The following is a 14656-nucleotide window of genomic DNA, read 5'->3' as shown; positions in this document are numbered from 1 at the left end:
AGCCAGCCCGTGTACCCTTGTTCACTCACTTTGCCTGTGCGATTGGTCGGCAATTTGCCGCAACGAGCAGGAAATAGGGATTGCCATCCCAGATGACTCCATGGACACGCGTCAGCCCGGGCGTGGCTATAGGGAAAACCCTATGCGCCGTTCTCTACGTCATAATGTCGATGGTTCGCACAGGGTTGCGACATTGAACGAGGCAGTGGGCCAGCCCAATTGTTGGCGAGTTATCTTTCTCTGTAGAGTATTTCTACCGGTTTTGGGAACCTTCTAGAAGGTTCTTGAACCTGGGTTTTTTTTCTGTTTTTCTATTTCTGGTGTTTTCCAGGTTTTATTTTTTCCTTTTTTCCTTTTTCTTTCTTTTTTTCATTTCTCCTGTTTCTTTTTTTTTCCTTTTTTCGTTTTCATGTTTATTTTGTTCACAAATTTCAAAAATTGTTCTTTTATCCTAAAGTTTTTCACATTTTCTGAAAAATGTTTAGGAATTTCAAAAAGTGTACTCTTTTTTAAAATTTGTTTACATTTTCCAAAAAAGTTCAGGAAATTCAAAAAACGTTCTTGTTTTCAAAATTTTGTTCACAATTTCAGAAAATGTTGGCATTCTCAAAATTTTGTTCACGATTTCAAATATGTTCACGTTGTAAAAATGTTCTCATTTAGAAAAATTGTTCAAATTTTTTAAAAAATGTTCATCTTTTCATTATTTTTCAGGAGTTTCCAAAAAAAATCCTGTTTCAAAAATTGTTCATAAATTTTAAAAAATGTTTAGCTTGTGTTAAAATTGTTTCAAATTTGAAAAATATTCAAATTAAAAAATTGTACGTGAGTGAAAATTTTGACCATAAATTCAGGAAATTTTCAATTTTTTTAGAAAATGTTCATGTTTCAAAAAATGTCCTTGTTTTAAAACAATTGTTCACAAATATCAAAAAATGTGTGTGTTTTCATTTTTTTTAGGAGTTTCGAAATTGTTCAATTTCAATTTTCTTCACAGATTTCAAAAAATGTTCGGGGGGTTCTATACATGTTCCCGTTTCCAAAAATTGTTCGCAAATTAAAAAAATGTGCATGTTTTCATTTTTTTAGGAGTTTTGAAATTTTTCAGTTTCAAATTTTTGTTCACAATATTAAAAAAATGTTCTTATTTTCACATTTTTCTAAATATGTTCGCATTTTTCAAGTTACGTCTTGGAATTTCCAAATATGTTCCCAATTCAAAAAAAAATTCCTGATTTCCAGAATATTTCAGTTTTAAACTTTTGTTCGCAAATTAGCAATTTGTTTGTGTTTCTGTGATCCCTTCGTTTTTTTCAATATAAAAGTGCCTTTGAAATTTAAGATATAATTTTGATCTGCGCTGTGTGTTGTTTCTTTAAGAATGTCGCTGCTATATAATCTGTAACGTGTGGTAGGGATGTCTCAAAAAAAAAGTAACGAGTGGTAGGTCAACTGGTAGTACCACCTCGGTTATACCATATACCATAAGGTCGTGGTTTCGAATTCCTGCAACGGCGTTGTTTTTTTGGCTACAGCGCGCTTTCGTCCCCTGTATTCATGGGCTGGCCCATTTGGACACCCGTCTGTGCGAAACGGCGTCTGTTTGCCACAGCAAGCGGCGAATAGGAACTCCCTGGCTATAGCTCGCTTTTAGCGAGTTGGAAGGACGGATTGCCTACAGTGCTTCTGTATATGGGCCAGGCAGCCCATTGCGCTAGGGAGTCCATGACTCTCCTCCCTCCCACGGGCAAATCACATGTACATGCCTAAAAAAGAATGTACGTGTTATTATTCCTCTCTTTCAATTTTTTTTGTTTTCTATATTATTACAAAATATAAATACAAATATTCCAAAAATTTAATTATGTTCATTGTGAATTTGAAAAAACATAGACGATTTTTTTGTAACAGTTACTGTAAAGAAATATTCACAACATTTAAAAAGTGTTCATGACATTTAAAATATCTTCATGCGTTTGAAAAACTGTACGTGATATTTTTATTTTATTTTCAAAATGTTATACAATGTAAAAAATGATTGTGTAATTCAATTTTTTTTGCGTAATTGTAAAATACTATGTTTTAGGTGTATATGAAGAACTTACAATGTTTATGGAAAAATAGACATCAAAGCATGTATTTGAAAGAAAATGGTAGTCATGTATTTGAAAAATGCTGTACACGTATTTGAACTAACATACTACATAGTACGTACCCTATAGATGATTAGGCAATGAATGGCAAAGAAAAGCGAGAACAATAATGTGTTCACATTTTTTTCATGATTATTTCAGTAGACTAATAATCTCTTAAAACTATCTAATTTTTTTCCTTACCATGCCAATAATCATCTAGTGTGCTTCAGTTTTTCAAAAAAAGAACATCTACTGTGCTTCAACTTGGGTTTCTTCCTAAACACTATAGTGGCTAATCTAAGTAATGACATGTATAGAGATCAAAAGTAGTGCAAATATTGAAACAAACTTCTACATGTAAACAATAATCACTTTTAAAAAGCTGTTGCTTTAGAATGTATATACCATTGTTCTTTGCTTCAGCATTACACATGACCAGAGACAACCAGTGCCATGGGGTAACAGCACCAAGGCTTACACAGACCATGTACTGCTACTGCACACACACAGACACAACCTTTACGTCGCCGGATCAAAGAAGTGACCAGAGACAGTGCACCAGTGCAGCAGTAACAGTCAGCAAAGCAAGTCATCCTGTAGAGACCATCACTGTCCCCTGCCTGACTTGACACCATCTCGCTTCGCTTGCTTAGAGACTCAGAGTCAGCCTGTAGGTACCCACATCCTGCCACATGTGTCCACCAGTTCAACAAACATCCTAGTACTACAGTACTACAAAATTTGAAAACAACAACTTTTTTAAATTTAGTGTTTGAATGTCTTCCCTATTATCAGCATACATGTTACTCAGAATTTAGTTTACTATAAATGCTAGGCCAAACCAGAGTCGAAAGTCACCTACAGGAAACAAAATTTGCACCGCAGGCAACAGTTAGCTAGTTGATAAAAAAAATGAACAGTAATGCATAAGAACAAGTTACAGCCACGACAAGATTTTTGCTCTGTGTAACACTAGGCAAATTGAAGATGAGGTCCTGAAACAAGTAATCAACGGATCCTGATACAAGATATTAGAGACTTGTTGACTGCAACAAGTAAATGAACAAATCCTGGAACAAGTGATCGTACAACTGAAAGGCGTTATCAAGATTCAGCATTTGGTTCGAATGATTCTTTGATGAGCAAGAATCTGAATGAGCACGTAGCATAATGACACAAATACAGCTAAGTGAAAGGCATTGTTTCATTTCAACTCGGACATGACAAATATTGCATACCTCAACCTCCTTAAGGAATTCGAAAGTATGCGTCAATTACCTCATTTTAAATTGTAAGATCTTGCATTGACATAAAACAGAAGAAACAGGGCTGAAGATGCAGACATACAAATACTCTTTCTTAAAATGCTAGCTGTAAATTGTTGAACAACTGCCAGTAGAAAACTATGCAAAAGCCTCAAGTAGTCCAGTCATATATTCTGAATTTAGAATTTCGCCATAGGCGCTAGCTTTCGCCAAGCAGGTGCCTCCTTTTTCTGCAATGTCCAGAGCTTCAGATATTATAACCGCACATAAATACTCGAAGTACGTACAACAGAATTGATGATTCAGGCCAAAACAGCATTAGAAATGTACTGCTAACAGTATGTCACACAAATATCTTAACTTAGAAATGGCGAAACACCAAGTCGATACCTATACAGATCACATCATACAATTCCTATCGAAGAATGTATGCTCAGAAGTTTGTATCATACATTCCTACTTATTCGTTATCTTCTGTTTCTTGCCATGCTAAGAAAATAGATATTTCTGACAGTAATTAGAGAACATTAAATATATCAGTCCATTCTTAAAGATGAACAAGAACAATAGAGTACCCAGAGTATCCAGCGCTACCATGCAGCCATCTACCGAGTAGTTCATACTGGTCTAAAGACAAATGTTCACACTCGCTGCCGTTGGTAGCCTGACTGCATGACCATGAGAATATCCGTGTCTCTCAGCAAGTGAAGCGAGATGGTCAGACAAATGTTTTGTTCACACACAGGCTTGGTGCACGGTCATGAGAATATCCAATCATATGAGGCGTGCCGGTGACGTCAGGTCTCAGGCACAGAACTGACTGACAGAAATATGTAACCAAACACTGACATAGTAAACTTAATCCAGCTAAAAAGAAATCTGCAAGTAATCCAATCTTAAGAAGAGCAACCAGATGAAATAACACATTAAGCTTCAACAAAAAAGCTCAAATCACAAAGCATCAACTAGACGAGGATGATAACACCAAGCGAAACATCAACTTGACGCTAATAATTCAGTTTGACAAGTAATGACCACTGACCACGATAGGTTTTCTTCTTCTCCCAAACATAACCACTGACCCAAGGTGTTCGCCGACAGGTCAAAATGATGCACTTCTTACCATCCCACTGCTTGTTTTTCTCCAAAATATTAGCATGTCATGTCAAATCCTGCAAAGGAACAACAGAACGAACAGTTCAGTATATGAGACTCTGGATCATACCCAAAAAAAGCACTCCGTAACAGAATGTGGCAAGAAAGAAACAACATCAGTAGCGACACTGGCTCACAGGCAAAAAAAAAATCACCATAATTTGCCAAAAACAACAGAATCAATTTCGGCACTGAAACTATCCCAGGCAAAAAAAAAAACACTTGTAAAATGTGCAAGAAACAAAAGAAGCAACAATAATAAATTTGTATGTACAGTGCAGTGTGAGTTGGAAAGATTGGATTTTGTATAGAATGCATTTCAATATTCACATTCAGAATTCCCCAGGAGAGACAGTTAGCCGCTCATGGAAAGACATAAATCTGCTTGATCAGGCATTACAGAATTATGCACTGAAATTCAGCTACTTATATAATTTTTATTTTGGATAAGAATCACAAGGTTGGATTTGAAGATAGAAAATGGTAGTCAGACAAACCTGAGGTGATAGCTGAGGAGCTTCATTCAACTGGGTCCCAGTGGCTCCATGTCAGCAAGGAACTCATGCTCTGGGAGATTCTTCGCTGGCTAAGTCACAATCTAGCTGGTGAGTTCCATGCTGTGGCGGGATGGATATGCAAATTCAGTTAAATCTAAAAATGAGGAAAACTGGCGCGATTACTATGCTGAGAAACTAGACGCTTTTGTCCTGCCCATACACTTGTGTGGATGACCTGCAGATTATAAACCATTTTAATTCAAGTCAGTCTTCCAAATTGTGATGCTTCGCAGTTATGCCATAATTGCAAGAAAACTAGAGCTAAAAGCAAAAGAAAGGGAACAAACCTTCAGAAATAGTTGGTTGACCAGTTCTTGGATTGAAAATAAAGATGGCACCATTGATTGGTTTGGTCGTCAGGTTACCCTCGAAGGTTTTGTGAATGGTATCTCGGTAGACATTTATGTCATCCACAAGCCGTATGATTTGATTGCTGAATATCTCTCCGTAGTTCTGTGAATACACATATGGCTCGGTGGGTTCAGATGAATACAACTGAAGACCCTTTCTTATTCTCTCCCTCAGCACATACAGAGCAGGATTTGACTGTCAAAAGAGAAAATAAACAAGCATGTCATTTATTAAATAAGATTTTTTTTACTACAACAGAGATATTGCCATAATGCTAGATTTGCTACAGTTAGCATGGTTATTACCTTCATGATTTTGTTCATTGCTTGCTGGAGGAGGGGCTTTGACCCGGGGCCAAGGAACCAGTTAATATTCTAGCTGAACCTGGAAAGTGGAAACCAACATATACGTGTGCACGATTAATGCATGGTTGGCGACCACCAGAGGGTAAATCTTCTGCTGGGGATTTGATTAAGCCCAGAACGCTGTGCCTTTGTCAGCTTTTGGTACTTGATTGATTCCTCAAAACCTGAAACCTTCTCCCAAAACAAACCCTCCCAAATAGGGAAATACAGTAGTATGTTCCCTTAAATAAGGTATGTTCCAGGATACCTTCCACACCACCCAGTGCTTGGATGACGTCAGTTCTGTAGTTGTTCAGACTCCATAGCTTTCCATCATGTCACACTAGAATGGGTTCTGTTTCAGCACTTCATACTGCTTAAGGTCATGGGCCAAAGTGTGGCGGTCTTTCTGGAATAGTGTTGATACGGGGTATGTCTCTATCCCATGAATCTTCAAAGCATGCATACTCAGCCCAAATTGTTCCAAGATTAATTAAAGATCTATTTATGCACCAATGCAATAATCATCATGCTCACCTACTAAACCTAAAATCTCATAATCCACCGAACATCTTTGACTACCTCCTCAAAAGTCATATCAACTAAAATTCACCTGAAATCTCATAATCTAACCTGAAATTTGGGTCAAAATCACAATCACCTAACTAAATCCAAATTGTCCAAGACTAATTGAAAGATCTATTTATCCACTAATATAATAATCATCATCCTCGCCTACTAGACTTAAAATTTAATAATCCACTAAACATCTTTGACTATCTTCTGAAGATCACAATCACCAAATTAAATCCACCTAAAATCTCATAATTCTCCATGAAATTTGGTCCAAGATCACAATCTCACAAACTAAATCCAAATTGTTCAAAGATTAATTCAAGATATTTTTATCCACCAATGTAATACTCATCATGCTCACCTATTAGACCTAATATCTCATAATCCACAGAACAAGTTTGACTATCTTCCCGAGACCCCAATCTAAAATCCAACTAAAATCTCGTAATCCACCATGAAATTTGGTTCAAAATCACAAATTCACAATCGCCTAACTAAATCCAAATTGTTTCAAGATTAATTAATTATATTGTTATTCACAAATATAATAATCACCATGCTCACCTACTATACCTAAAATCTCAAAATCCACCGAACATCTTTGACTATCTTCTCAAGATCACATCTACATTACCAACAAACTATCTCATTTTCCAATCCTAACTCCTCAAAACAACTTAAGTATGACACCACCCAACTAAGTGTGTGTTGCGGGCTTAAGAATGTAACATGATTGACTCATACAATCACTATTTCATGATGGGCTTTATTTCAGGCAATAGTTGTTTGTGCTTAAGCGGTGCTCTTGCAATTCCGTAAGTTAAGCACATTGATATAAGTCTATCCTATCACAACCTTGATAGCTAGGATGGGTTTTCTTGGGCTAGGTTTGGTTTAGAGAAAGGCTTAAGCTTGAGTGAGGAGAAACTCTGACTAAGTTGCACTTGGTACAGTTAAAGATGCCGGCCTTTGCATCTTGAATGTATTTTAGTGTTGGCGTATACAATTTGAACAATCGGACAAAGCTTTCCTTAAGAACGATGCTAGTATATTGTCCACTTGATGGTATATGCTCCCCCGTGATCGATATTTTAAAAGTTGGGTCCAAAATTTTGATCTATATTATCTTAAGTGATGTGATACAAAACACTGGGTGAGGTTGCTTAGAAAGATCGCTCAGCGGCAGTCTTCACTTCAAGTTGCTTGCTCTTCGATGAGATTGCTTCACTGAACCGAGGCACTCGATGGCATAACTTCTGACATATAGCTTTAGCAAGGACAAGAATTGAGATTTCGCAGTAAGTTGGTTAGGGGTGGGGGTCGATGTGTGGTTTTCTTTGCAGAGACCCCGTTTGATGGATGACTTTATTTTAAAAGCTTCTTGGAATCTCTTACAGGTTTGGAGGTCAACTTTGTACCTTTATCTGCAACAACCTTCTTGGGAACTTTGTGGAGACTTCAAATCTGGAAGAGGTACTTATCTGCTAGTTGGCTTGCAAATGTTTTTGGTGTTAAGTAATGGGTTGAGGATGACAAGCTTAGGTAATGGTCAATTATGACCCTGATAGAGTTATGGCCTTAATTTGACGTTGGTAAGGGTGCAAGTGGGATAGTACTGCTAGCTAAGCTGCTAGTCCACCCAGTGTCCAAGAAAGCGGTAAGCGTAAGCGGAGCGGAAGGCCACAACTTAGAGCAATGGCCGCTTAAGCGCAGCTTAACCGGGATTAAGCGTTTTTTTAATTGGCCAGAATTTGGCTGTTTTTGAATAATATGCACAAAACAGGAAATATAGCACATAGGTAATTGAAAATCTGAAATAGCATATAAGGTTGAGGTTCAGTGGTTCACACACCACAACAAATAGCCAAATAACACATAAGAATACAGTTCAGTGGTTCACACAGCAAGCATAAATTCATAATATTGTCTTAGCATAAGATAAATGGCAGCTGCAGCAACCAAGCAGCAGCAGCAGCCCCAGCCCAGCCCAAGCAGTAGTTCAGATCCAGTCCGGGGACGAGGAGGAAGAATGCGTGGGGCTGAGTTGGATGCAGAACAGGAGCAGCCGCCACTGGAGCTCTCGCTCCCCTTCAAACCCAGTAAACCCTAGCCAAACATGCCAGTATTGAGCCAGGCTTTTATAACCCCCTTTTACCTCTAGCCCGTGGCCGCTTCCTCGCTTTTTTAACGCTTAAGCGCGCTCAGCACTAAAGCGGCCGCTAAATCCCGCTTTTTTCACTTAACGCTAAAACTACCGCCTAGGGCAGAAGCGAAGCGTTTAGCTGTCGCTTAGCGCTTAAGCGCGCTTTAGCGGCGCCTAAAAACGCTTTCTTGAACATTGAGTCCACCCCGCAAAAAATCTAGCTAATTCTCCCACAGGCAACAACTTTGTGCATGCGGGTTCACGCGAGTGTGACCGCGCTGCCCGACGGGCTGTCGCATATTCCGCAAAGATGCAAAACCTACTCCTTGTTCAAGAAAAAACTCATGCAGCCATGCTTCACACTTAGCTTCAGATATCTTTTGAGACTACAAGAGCGCCACACGATGCGCTGGGGTCTTTGGTTCATCGATGACGGCGTGCCGCTCAACCCGCATGCCGCGACATAAGTTGAGGTTCCTGAACCTTCGTCCACGCTGTCATTTGGTTGACGGTCTTCGCGATAGTGGCATTGATCGACCGGAACATCTGGAGCAGAGCAAACCTGGATTGCAGCTGAGCGAACCTCAAATGTTAGGAGCTGCATGCGTTAGTTCAGTTGCGTCTGAAGTCAGTCCACCAAATTACATGAACTGGTTGCATGCGGTGTATGCGGGATGGCACATTAACCCGCAATAACTAGCGTGGGATTATGCAAACCACCGAATCAACCCGCATAAACCAGGAGATCCCACTTAAGCAAGTGCGGGCTAGCTGCAACCCGCCGCGCTTGCATCCTGAGACGTTGGTAACAAAAGGGCGGCTATATCTAACTCCATTCCATTCCATCATCAACTTCTTGAGGTCCTGGTATAACTTGGTACTCCTTAGGTGGATGGAATAAAGGGGTGTCCCGAGCTGCTTGTAGATTCCACTTCTTCAAACCTTCTTGCTTAGGTATGCAGATGCGACCTCCAAACCAAAGAACACATTGCTTGTCTTCTGAGAATGCAAGGCTTTCCCATGCTTGATCATTTAGTTGATCTCTCATATACTTCTTGATTCATCCTAAGAGTGGGTCTAATCTCGAAGTTAGCGAGATAGACACTATTGACTAGCTCTACACCAAACTTCTTGAAGCCTTCATGTAGCACTAATTGCTTCACTTGGTCAAGGCAGAACAGGGACACGACTTCCTGCTAAGGGTATCCACTATGACATTGGCCTTATCAGGGTGGTAATGGATATCAACGTCATAGTGGTTGATCAAGTCTACACCAAACTTCTCGAAGCCTTCATGTAGCACTAGTTGCTCTGCTTGATCAAGGCAGAACAGGGACACGACTTCCTGCTGAGGGTATCCACTGCGACATTGGCCTTATCAGGACGGTAATGGATATCAACATCATAGTGGTTGATCAAATCTACCCATCTAGAAGAAGACATACTTAAAGCATGCACTACTACCGCTATTTCCAAATCATGGGTAGGGCAATTCTATTCATGAGGACGTAGTTGCCTTGAAGGCTATGAAGATTCCTTCTTGCATCAAGACGGAAAGAAGTCCATGATTAGATGCATCACAATAACTTCAAAACTCGTATAAATATCTAGGGTGGCTATGGACGGATCAGTGGTTAACCTCTTCTTAAACTTTCAAAAGCTCACTTCACACTTGGGCCTTCATTCAAACTTCTTATCTTTGTTCAAGAGTTAAGTCATCGGTGATGCTTGAAAGTCTTCACAAATTTGCGATAATAATTCTTGACTCCGATGGAACTTCCGACTTCCATTTGTTTGGCCTTCCAGTTGGTTACGGATTCTAATCCTTGATGGCTCTATTGACAAACCTTCTATGGAGAAAACATGTCCTTGGAACCCTACTTCTTTTCGCCAAATTTCATACTTCTTGAACTTGGCATATAACTGGGTTTCTTGAAGTTATCCAAAATCATTCTCAGGTGTTTCTTATGATCTTCCTCGGAGGGAGAATAGACAAAGAGGTCATCAATGATGATAACGACAAACTTGTCCAAGAACTCATAAACATGGTCATGATATTCATCAAATAGGTGGAGTATAAGGGTTAGTCCAAGGGCCATATCCTTACTTCATATCCAGCTCTGTTGTCACGGCTCAACAAAGTCATGGCTTGGTGAGACTAAAGGTTGCCATAAAACACTTAAACACCATTTCTCTAATACCAACTGTTATGAGGCTCACATGGACCAACTCCCACAAGGTTATCATATACCATCAAAATTGCCATCTCTTCGAATTAATCCAAACCATCCTCCCATGATGATCTTGTACTCGTAACATTCTTGGGGAGGGACACCAAAATCACCTAAGTCTAACAACTCTGATCCACATGTATCGTATTCATGATCATATCCATATGGGGCACATGCAAGCTACTAAGCTTAGATCAAAACATCACAAATCCAAGTGCCAAAGTTATCTCCATCCTAGAATCCATATGGGGCACCGCAATGTCTAACCCACAGGATGTGTGCACGACGCTACCTGTCACCGGGGCCAAGGGCCCCCAACAAGGGAATGTAGGATGCGACATCAAGTCCGTGACGACGTAACCCGCATACAAGGGAAGGACGCCAAGCAAGATCGACGAGGAACAAAAATTGCATGACTTCGACACCCACTTCTAGTTTCATCGTCTGGTGCCTCTTCGTCTGATTCTTCCAGTTTGTCGGCCATTCGACCTCCAAATTCTCATGTTCATGTTCTTAGGAACTTCCCTCCCAGTCGATAGTCGAGGCACTCTTAGCACTTCGTCTTTTCATGTTCCTAGTTTTGCTCATGTTCCTCGACCCATGCAACTCATTTCAGGTGGTTAGTTTGTCGACTCTAGTTGTATGGTCATTCTTGACTATATCTCTTGTTTTGATTAGGATCCTCACACGGATGTTTTACTTGTTGTGGGCCCTCGGCGCTATAACTACCAGGCCCTCTATGAGCTTGACTGGCTTCACCTTCCCTTTGATGACACTGTCGCCAGTCTCTCTGCCTCTCCTCGTCTATCGACTCTTTGTGGCATCATCGTCTTGGTCACTCATGTGACTCTTGTCTATCATCCTTAGTTCGATGTCACCTTCTTGCATATGTCTCTAGAGGTGTGTCTTTAGACTATCAGGTTTGTCGGCTTTGCAAACAGGTTCATTTACCTTTCCTTAAAATTAAACCAAACCATCATCCCATGATGATCTTGTACTCATAACATTCTTGGGGAGGGACACCAAAATCACCTATGTCTAACAACTCTGATCCACATGTATCTATTCATGATTATATCCATATCGGGCACATGCAAGCTACTATGCTTAGATCAAAACATCACAAATCCGAGTGCCAAAATAATCTCCATCCTAGAATCCAAGTAGCTATATCATTTGACCTAAAGGAAACACGAGTTGTGCTACTCCAAGATCCTTGTTCCCTTACTACTAATCCAATGCTCCAATAATCCACAATTTCCATAATCATGATTGATGTTGCTAAGTCTCATCTACCCTAAAGGAAACAAAAGTTGTGTTATTTCAAACTCCTTGCTTCCTTACTAGTAATCCAATCCCAGATGCTCCAATAATCCACCAATTATCATAATCATGATTGATGCTGCAAACTCTCATCTAACCTATATAAATCTGATATATATCCAAGGTTTATCATACTACACCATAAAGTTCTCAAACTTCATTAATCTCCAAAAGTGTGAATTTAACACAAAGCAATCCACCAACATCATAACCATGATTTAAATAAACCCCAAATTCATTGTTATCTAAATCCAATATAAACCACAAAGTTCTATTGACGGACTATGGATCCTTATATGTACTATTGAAGTTATTTATCCATCGTGAAATTTGGTTCAAGATCACAATCACCTAACTAAATCCAAATTGTTCCCAGATTAATTAAAGATCAATTTATCCACCAATATAATAACCACCATGCTCAACTAGTCCTAAAATCTCATAATCCACCAAAATTCTTTGACTATCTCCTGAATATCACTTCTACATCACCACCAGACTCCAATCATAACTCCTCAAAACAACTTCCGTATGGCACCACCCAACTTGGCGCATGTTGGGGCTTAAGGATGTAAAATGATTAACTCACACAATCTCATGTTGGGCTTTATTCTTGGTAAAAGTTGTTGGTGCTTAAGCGGTGCTCTTACAATTCCGTAAGTTAAGCACATCGATATAAGTCCATGCTATGAGAACTTTTAAAGCTAGGTTGGGTGTCTTGGACTAGATTTGGTTCGGAGAAAGGCTTAAGCTTGAGAGAGCAAAAACTCTAAATAAGTTGCACTTGGTACAGTTGAAGGCCTAGACTAGGGTGCAACACGACTTCTATCTCTCCAAACTCATCCACACAACAAAATAGCTTTGGCACCTCACTCCGCAACGACCATGTCATGCCATCCCGAGTAGTAGATCCACGTGTAGACATCGAATATGCCCAAGACCATCCACCATCGCGGCTGACGCACGAGCATAGGGTGGATGATGCCTTTCTCCTCCAAGTGCCCTCTTCTCACTTCCCCTATCATCATCCCCTCACCGCTCAACTCTAGGCTTAAAATCTGACGATGGTAACAGTTCACTCCTGACAACAGTTTCACCACTTCGCCCACACCCCTCGTGCACTCTCTGCTCCATGCCAGTCCGGTTGGGCATCCTTTACTTGGCTACGGGTTGCTTTGTGTGCTGCCTCGATCCCACAACCCGTCTTCCCCGGCTAGGCGCCGCCATAGCCGAACGCTCGAGCACCACCTATCGGCGGAGCAGGAGCAGGGGCAGTTGGCATCGCAATGTCTAACCCACAGGATTTGTGCACGACGCTACCTATCGCCGGGGCCAAGGGCCCTCAACAAGGGAACGTAGGATGCGACATCAAGTCCATGACACATAAACCGCATACAAGGGAAGGATGTCAAGCAAGATCGACGAGGAACAAAAATTGCACGACTTCGACACCCACTTCTAGTTTCATCGTCTGGTGCTTCTTCGTCTGATTCTTCCAGTTTGTCGGCCATTCGACCTCCAGATTCTCATGTTCATGTTCTTAGCAACTTCCCTCCCAGTCGATAGTCAAGGCACTCTTAGCACTTCGTGTTTTCATATTCCTAATTTTGCTCATGTTCCTCGACCCATGCAACTCATTTCAGGTGGTTAGTTTGTCGACTCTAGTTGTATGGTCATTCTTGACTTTAAATCTTGTTTTGATTTGGATCCTCACACGGATGCTTTACTTGTTGTGGGCCCTCGACGCTATAACAAAACCAGGCCCTCTATGAGCTTGACTGGCTTCACCTTCCCTCTGATGACACTGTCGCCAGTCTCTCCGCCTCTCCTCGTCTACCGACTCTTTGTGGCATCATCGTCTTGGTCACTCATGTGGCTCTCGTCTGTCATCCATAGTTCAATGTGGCCTTCTTGCATATGTCTCTAGAGGTGTGTCATTAGACTATCAGGTTTGTCGGCTTTGCTAACAGGTTCAGTTACCTTTCATTCGAATTAATCCAAACCATCCTCCCATGATGATCTTGTACTCATAACATTCTTGGGGAGGGACACCAAAATCACCTATGTCTAACAACTCTGATCCACATGTAGCTATTCATGATTATATCCATATGGGGCACATGCAAGCTACTAAGCTTGGATCAAAACATCACAAATCCGAGTGCCAAAGTTATCTCCATCCTAGAATCCAAGTAGCTATATCATTTAACCTAAAGGAAACACGAGTTGTGCTACTCCAAGATCCTTGTTCCTTTACTACTAATCCAATGCTCCAATAATCCACCATTTCCATAATCATGATTGATGTTGCTAAGTCTTATCTAGCCTAAAGGAAACAAAAGTTGTGTTACTTTAAAATCCTTGTTTCCTTACTACTAATCCAATCCTAGATGCTCCAATAATCCACCAATTATCATAATCATGATTGATGCTGCAAACTCTCATCTAACCTATATAAATCCGATATATATCCAAGGTTTATCATACTACACCCTAAAGTTCTCAAACTTCATTAATCTCCAAAAGTGTGAATTTAACACAAAGCAATCCACCAACATCATAACCATGATTTAAAT

General features: G+C 40.2%; 1 long non-coding RNA gene across 1 annotated transcript; it reads right to left on the bottom strand.

Moving 5' to 3' along the window:
• Window positions 1-5095: 5095 nt before the first annotated feature.
• LOC123096891 (uncharacterized) lies at window positions 5096-5622 on the bottom strand. Its single transcript, XR_006446738.1, has 3 exons — window positions 5400-5622; window positions 5236-5287; window positions 5096-5137 (listed from the first exon to the last, which is right to left on the bottom strand). It is a non-coding gene; the product is annotated as an uncharacterized lncRNA (long non-coding RNA).
• Between the last annotated feature and the right edge of the window lie 9034 nt (window positions 5623-14656).

The sequence above is a fragment of the Triticum aestivum genome, chromosome 1B (genome assembly GCF_018294505.1).
Source record: "Triticum aestivum cultivar Chinese Spring chromosome 1B, IWGSC CS RefSeq v2.1, whole genome shotgun sequence".
Taxonomy (NCBI): Eukaryota; Viridiplantae; Streptophyta; class Magnoliopsida; order Poales; family Poaceae; genus Triticum; species Triticum aestivum.
This window is presented reverse-complemented; position numbering and strand designations above follow the sequence as displayed.